Source organism: Rhipicephalus microplus, chromosome 6 (genome assembly GCF_043290135.1).
Source record: "Rhipicephalus microplus isolate Deutch F79 chromosome 6, USDA_Rmic, whole genome shotgun sequence".
NCBI lineage: Eukaryota > Metazoa > Arthropoda > Arachnida > Ixodida > Ixodidae > Rhipicephalus > Rhipicephalus microplus.
The window spans coordinates 116,533,969-116,542,177 of record NC_134705.1 but is presented as its reverse complement, the minus strand read 5'-3'; positions in this window follow the sequence as shown (position 1 = coordinate 116,542,177).

Sequence of the window (8,209 nt, the reverse complement as noted above, 5' to 3'; positions counted from 1 at the left end):
AAATATATTCCGGAATTTATGCTGTGACATAAGATATATAAGACTGAATGTAGACAATTGTATCGGGAGCCCTTGGTTAAAAAAAAGATCATTTCAGATTTTCAGAAGTAAAATGCCGCAGTAATGTGCTCTCCATCTGAAGCCCTCAAATGGTCTTGGTATTTTTGTTTCGCAAGCGATCATTGACCATTGAGAGTGTTCCATTGACCATTGACCATTGAGAAAGCCAATGACCGTTGAAAGATTATTGTGAGCGTTTCAGGTGGCTTTTTTATCATTGAGTATCATGGGAAACTTTTTTCACAGTAGCGAATTCTCTCCTTTTTCATATAAGACGCTAGACAATTTGTAACATGCTTGAAATTCACCAAGTACTCTGGGCTTTTAGTTTTTAGGAATACAGTGAATAACCCGTCTCTTGCTTTCATGTTTTTTAAAAGCGTAGTACTTATCCATGGTTTGTCTGCTTTCTTGATATTTGTATATGTCACAGTGCAGAAGGCTATATCGCAAAGCTCTGTGAGCTTTGTTTTGAATATGTCATAAGTACTCAGAGGGTCAGTGTCACTAAAAACACGACCACAGTTCGTACCTGCGACAACTCTCTCGAAAACTTTATTGCCCTTTTGAACAGTTTTCTGACAGCACTTAGGAGTTACTAACCTTTCTTTTTTAGTGTTCCAAAAAAAAGTGAGAAAAATGGTCAAATTATCACTCCCTCCAGGTGTCAGTACCCCGGCTGATATAAAATTTTTATGGTTCGCAAACCATAAATCTGATGCAGTTTCAGTCATCGAGTGTGTTATTCTGGCAGCTAATTGAATGGTGTTTTTAAAACCAAAAATAAAGCATGTGGTCCCGAATGATTTAGCAGTTGCTGTCTGAGGACAACATGTCTATGTTAAAATCTCCTGTAACGCTTACGTGTGCGCCATTTTGTTCACAGTACACAAGTATTTCATTAAAGAAATCCAGGAAATTTGATATGGTTCCTGAAGGGGGCCCATATATAGCAGCTAGTAACAGGCTTTGACATTTCATCGTGACAGATTGCAAGTGCGTCGATATTGGTTAGTTTGTGTATTTTTGACAATATTATATTTCACACTCTCATGAACATAAATTGATACATCATCACCCCATTTATTTCGCCTACAGATTGATGCACAACTGTTGTTCATAAACTGCATTGTATGACAGCTATCTGTTAACCACATTCATATGCAAGGTAAAAGACAAGCAGATGAATAAAGTTCTTCAAAAAGAACTCAACAGATTATTATTTTTTATTTGGAAGGCCTTGTGCATTAACGTGAATCAGTAATAACTGTTTTTTGTGCTGTGAAGCGACATTTTGGGAGGCCTCATTGTCATAGTATTTTGTTGCCACGTTCACGAAGAAAATCAGTGAAGTCCTGCGATAATTCATCTTTCAAATTATTGTATTTTGGCAAGGTATAGGACACTTACACTTTATATCACCCTCTCATTCGGTCTGCGGCGAACGAAAAGTTTGCCGTTCGTATGCCATGAAAAGTTGTATTTGTTTTCAAGAGCTCTATTTTCATTAGCCAAAAAAGCTTCTTATTGTATGCTGTGAAGTTTTCACTGAATAATGTAGCTGACTTTGCTTTCTTCAGTTCTCTTTTCTTTGCATGCAATTTTTTTTTAGTTTGACGAGATGAAAATCTCATCATCACGGTATCAGGCTTGCTTTTCTTTTTCTTCTTTCCTTGATGCTAGTCACTGTGCGGCTTCAGTGTCAGACTAAGAAAGTTGAGGGAGCTTTGAATGAGTTGGCAGTTCATTGAGCTTTCCTAGAAGGTTTACAATTTTGTGATTGCTTACGCCATTCATTTCGAGGTTTAGACGCCTACTGTACCGGTCTAAACCATTCAGCTCACACTGAAGTTTTTCCGCATCCTTTTTCTTGTCTTGTTCTTCAAGCCTCGCAACCCGTTTTCTGAGATCTGAAATATATACGAATTGTTTTTCCATCTGCACGAGAACTTCATCGTACTTACTGTAGACAACTTTCACTGATTCTCCAATGCTATCAACAGTTATTTTTGTTTCCGATGAAGCGTAAACGTTTTTTTTTTTTTTGACGTCCAGTAGTTCAGTAAGCTTGTGCTGAATTTCTGCCAGCTCTCAGATGAACTTTTCAATTGCTCCGCTCCGAACTTCTGTGGAATGGACAAAAGGTGTCGTTGTTTTGCAAATTGTTCATGTCCAAGACTTTTAAGCTGCCACAGAATCATTTTTGTAGACGTTGTCAGGAACCGCCGAACCTTAGTCAATATGATGACTACAATAGGATCGCGAAGCACAATCGGCGTCGATAATATAAACAATGGTAATGCGTAGTCATCATAGTCTACAGCGGTAGGGAATGCATGACATACCGGACTACTTCATGTAGTGGTACATGTGCAAAGGCTTCACCTTCCCATGTAGTTTTCTCTTCACTGCCAATAAACGTTGAGCGCGAGTATAAATGCAGGTGCCACCAGGAGATTCGATATGTTCTCTTTTCCCGAGTTTGCTCGTTCATTGTATATGTGTGGCCCTTTCAGTAAACCAAACAGTCAGCAGTCAGCGCTGGTCTTGTGTGCATTATTGCTCGTGTCTTGTTCTACTGAGAATGCACTTTTCTGACTGAAGTGTTTTCAAGGTTTACAAAATTGCTTGCGCTTCCTGGTATAAATAGAATGTTGTGCACGTTTTTCTTCGCCATTTGAGGCTATGAAAATTACGATAATGCACGTGCCGATACAAAATAATGTGATTTGATCAGACAGCCAGACAGCAAACGTTGTGTGGTTGTCGTAGCGATAATGGTCGTCGTAGCACTAATGCCGGGTAAAGAAATTGCAAGATTCACGGAAAAAAAGAAATTCTTAATGAATGAATAGCAGAGAACCATCTTTAGATGCGAAGTGGCAGGCGCTTACTCTTTATACAGTGGCGGCAGCGTTGCAACTGCCGCTCACCACTGTGTTGCGCAGGAGAGAAACCTTGGGAGGCAGAAAGCACTCAGTGATGGACCGGTGTTTTCTACCGGAACATCTCAATCACTGCTGATGGGCAATGGGAGACAGAAGACTCCGATCGAGCACAAATGCCCGCAGTCCACTTTTAGTTAACGTGCATGCTGCGAATTTTTATTGCTCAACAACGCACAGGAGAAACATCCTGCCGGATTCACATCAGAAGTAAAGAGACAGTCCCTATATATATAAACACTAAACGAAAATGACCTGAAGTAACCTCAAAAACTGGGTAAACCATTTGTCGTTTAGCGCACTACCTTTCCTGGGTTTTTTTCACCACCTACTATTGAGGTAAAAATTTACTCTCGTGCTAACTGAGTTTTTGAACGTAGGGAGAGTAGCACTTATTTACCCCAGTGAGGTTTTGAGCGAGTATAGAGAGAGTAAATTTTTACTGCCTTCACAAGGTTTTTGAGGTGATTTCTGGGCGTTATTTTCGGTGGTAAAAAAATAAAAATTGACGAGTACATTCGCCCAGAGATGACAAATTTACTAAACAGCAGAATTGATTCAATCTATTGAACGGCAGAATTGGCGACACATATATAGATTCACATACAGACAAACACGCTCACACAAGAAATGCAGAATAATACACCACTCGAACAGACTGCACGCGTTGCTCAACTATACTTTGACAATTCGGTATATATAGGCACGACTTTTTGACCGGCCCTGTAGTACCAGTAGGAGAGCGCTTTTTTTTTGCATTGATTAACTACAACGGTTGAAGGTGCAAGCGTAAACTTAAGGTGGGCTGCAGGGCACTAAATGTCACACCAACCTTTTATTATAAATCTACCCGATCTCACATTTTTGAGTATCCAATAATTATTTGGCACACCGGGCTCATGGCCCCACGCGTGTTAGCACTGCTGATTCACAAGTCCATAAAATATACCTAAGTACGCACAAACCATGGTAGCACAATGATTTTCATTGAGCGACGGTGCACAAACACAGTAGCAGCACGTATTCATCACAACGGGCGTAGAGGGGCGGTGCACGCCTGCACACAAGCTTCTTACCGACGGCGTACTAGGCCTTTTCGAGGAGCACGGCTATCCGATGAAACACAGCTGGCGATCACAGAACACATATTCTGTGCGAATTTCGTCGTCATTTCAGACACAAATGAACACGTGACCGCTATCTTACGGGGACGGGGCGGTGTATGCATACTTCCAACGAAAGACCACCGTCCGGGTTTTCTTCGTGCTCACCGGCAGCCGCTTGTTGGTTCCGTCTGCCTCGTATCGGCTTCGCGCTACATGTTTGAGAACAGTTGGTGCATGAGGTGGGCGATTCGGGCAGCACTTTACTCATGCAGACATTCTCTACTGTGGAACAAAATATATGCGAAGCTTCTTTCACCTGCCCCGGCGACACACTCCCACTGGTCACTGGCGATCGCGGCTCGGTGCCGACGACAGAGTGAAGCATTTTGCTTATTGCTTCTCCAGTAGGCAAGCACGGACGATGGCACCAGATTGATTTTGTTACCACTGGCAGATCTTCACGATTCGGCTCGGAAGCGAGATATCTGCGACGTGCAGGTTCGGAGGCGCTGGAAGCGCACGGCCGCTCGATGATGAAGGAAACACGAGATCCATCAGCCCAACCAGACACACAGATACCGAGCTTCTTGAACCGTCTGTCTCCAAGGCCACCGCCGAGCAAAAGCCAACAATTTGCGAAAATATGTAGGACAACTTTACACAGCAGGTTTTCTTTCTTTTTTTTTCTTCTTTTGAGATCCCCTCCGCCCGTATTTTTTTCTTTTTCGTTCACAGAATGCTGTTCTCGCTTGTTGTGCTTATGCTGCTCCCAGTTCCAGTGAAAGTGCGTTGACTCGAGGTCAGTCCTGAGGCACGGCGATGCCAAAAAAAAAGATCTGTGGTCCTCGCGTACCTTTAGGATTCACTGAAAGTGTCACAATGGGGGGTATGGGGCAAAAGCCACCGAAGCAGCTGCACCTTGCAGTCACGCGGTAATAAACTCTGAAACGCAGGTTAAAAATCACGTGATAGAAAACTTCTTAAGTGGTAAAACTGGATTTTGACATCCTTTTACTACTTGCCTGAGAGGTGGTGGTAAAACTATGTCATGTACCATCTTTTACTCCTACACGAGGTAGTAGTTTTAAACGCGAGAGAGTTTTCAAAGGTCATGAGCCGCAAAAACCCCAAACTCGGACAGTTTTTGCTTACAGTGTAGTGTGGCCAGTGAATGGTTGTGTAGTGGTAACAGTCCGTGTTTTAGGGGCGGCGCTCCTTAAAGCAGCACCCGTTCGTTCCTCGTCGTAGTGCGTACCCAGTCTTACGCTTTGACCTGCAAGGTGGCGCCGCTGGGAGATATATCCTGTGCGTTGTTGAACAATAAAAAATTCGCAACGTGCGCGGTAACTGAAAGCGTAATTCTTCTGTCTCTCATTCCCACTTAGCAGCCATTGGCATGTACATTGAGCGCTATCTGACAAGAAAGGGTTGCTACGTTATACTCGCTGGGCGTAACCTCCTTGGTTTCAGAAAGGTTTAGCGAGCATTGGGCTGCAGTGCCATGAATATAGTGAACTAGTCTATACCATGAACTCGAGGTGGTTAAAGGTGGAAAATAGACACAAAGCGCAAGCCGTAAGAAAGCGTGCGGGTGCCACCACTCGTTTAGTCCTTGAAATTTCCGCTGGATGGCGGTGCTTCTATACGCGGAATATATGATGAAAAGATGCGAGATTGTGGTACTTGGAGTGTTGACTAGAAGGACAAACGGGCACACCGACAGATGCATGGACGGACTCATGCATGGCTGCACGGATGGATGGACGCATGATGAATGCAGGGGCGGATGCAACGCAGGGATGGACGCACGGATGGACGTGTGGGCGCACGAACAGACGCACGCACGGACCGGCGGATGGACGGCCGGAAGCAAGAACGAATTGACGGATGGATCTTCACCCCACTCTCCATCATTCACCCCATGGATGTGCTGCAATTTTTTATTCTAGGAACTCTCTAGCAGACGCTTTATGCGTCGCAGTTGTGAGGCGATAGAGGGAGGGGGGTGTACGGCTGGAGGGGGTGCTCATTAACAATGAATGAATGTCTAAAGGGGAGAGGGGGAGGTCGTAGACTAGTAGACACTGTCTGCATCGGGGGCGCGAGGGGAGAGTGTTTTTTCTGTGTACTAAAGAGTACTTTCTTTAAAAAATAACAGTTACACAAGCACGCACATTTCCTGCAGTGACATATTGATTCTATATTGCACTTGACGTTCTCCTGTACCACTTATATTCATATTTGATGTAACGAAGAGAAATATGATGTTGGATGCATATCCACACCATGCTGTGTGGTATTACTGTTTTCCTGGAAGCGTGCTCTTAGGACAGTGGCAATAAGATTTATTTTTGCGTTTCGCGTCAATTTTTTCTTTTTATGACTGAAGCGTGCTTTTAACAGCTCGTTTGTTGGAACAACTTGTTCCTTTAAATGTATACTTTATTACACCCTTTACTAGCCAGTGGCTATGCGTCTAACAAGTGTTTTGTATTTTCATGTACTAATAAGAACTTGTACCAATAAAAAACTTGCACTTGAAGCGTAGTAGAAGAAAGAGATGGGGAGGGGACGCGCATGCACAGTAAGGATGGTCAAGCCACACACTGAATTGAGTTTAAGGTACTTTGTATCAAAAACAGCACAAGCACTCGTCAGTCGCTTTCAATCGATGGACAGCAAGCCGGCAGTGTACGTGAACGTGGCAAGCAGTAAGGCGGAAATGTTGGTCGCCTACGTGTTCGACGGAAGAGGTGCCCGCGTATCAGCTGCCATAAATAAAATCGCGACATGAAGACTGCTAAAGACCTTGCGATAATGTGTCGAGGCGAAATGCGTTTATGACGTTAGCATACAGCGAGCCATTCAATAAACGACATGACATTTCAGTCAGGCTCTCAATGCACTCTTGTCTTCCTATGCTAATGTCAGTATAAGAAATCTCTCACAACATCCAAGGTACAAAAATGTAGATTGAGAGACAGATATATTGATTGATTTATCCTGCTACGTTCAGTTAGGACAGAAACGGCTTGAACTGAAGACAACGCTGAATGGATCATAGCCATATTTTCTGCAGTGTCTTCACATCTCTATTGTGCTTGTATTTTTTATTGTTAAATGTATACAAGGAGCGGATAGTGCCAATGCATGGCGTAGGCTACTCGTATTGTGTTGCCCAATAATTATTACCGAGCAGTAAACTGAGCAGAACTATAAAAAGGCCTTTTGTACAACGCTCATGCACGCTGCTCTAGTTCATCAAAACAAAAATCTGAACGCGCAACACGAAAGTGTACAAAACACGTATTCATGCAAATAAATGATCCCCAAATATCATAAAAGTTCGTTATATTGTCTTCTTAGCCGCAGACAGGTCACATAGCAATAGGCTCTTAGGTGCCACACTGTAGCTGAACAATTACGTTTTCATAAAAAAATTCATCCTAGAACTAAAATGCAAGAATTGTTTAGCAATATATAGGGCATGTCAACGCCACACAGAAAATGTTAATTGAATTTAGTACCTGTGCGATATTTCTGATTCATGCGAATAATGCAGTAAGGCTCATGTTTACTTTTTAAAATAATTTGTTCTCGGCCATGGTCCAAAATGTTTGCATTGATTGAGGTCGTTTAGATAAAGTGTTCTTTTTTGTGAAAGTTTGTCTCCAGCAGAGTGTGAAATATGTCTTCAGCTTTTCCACCTGAGTGTCTAGTACTGTGACTCCAAAGCTAGAGATTTCATTCACATGATAACTTCTCAGTGGTTACAAAGCACAGTGACATCATAAGAAATGACAGAGATGATCTCATGGCACATTAAGTGCATCATTAGAATAATATACTACTATATTTAGGAACGAGTGTATACCGAATAAGTCTTGCTTTCGATAGTTCAAGTAAACTTGGTGTGCCATAGGAACACAAAACTCTCTGCTATGTTACACTGATTTTGGCATAAAGTTTCATATCTTGATGTTAGCGTATCTTCAAAAACAATAATTCGTAGAATTCGGTTAGGCATGACCTATACGAAAAACCTAATATAGAGAATAATAAACCTTGTCTCCACTTTGGCGCGTCCTGTTTTTCAAC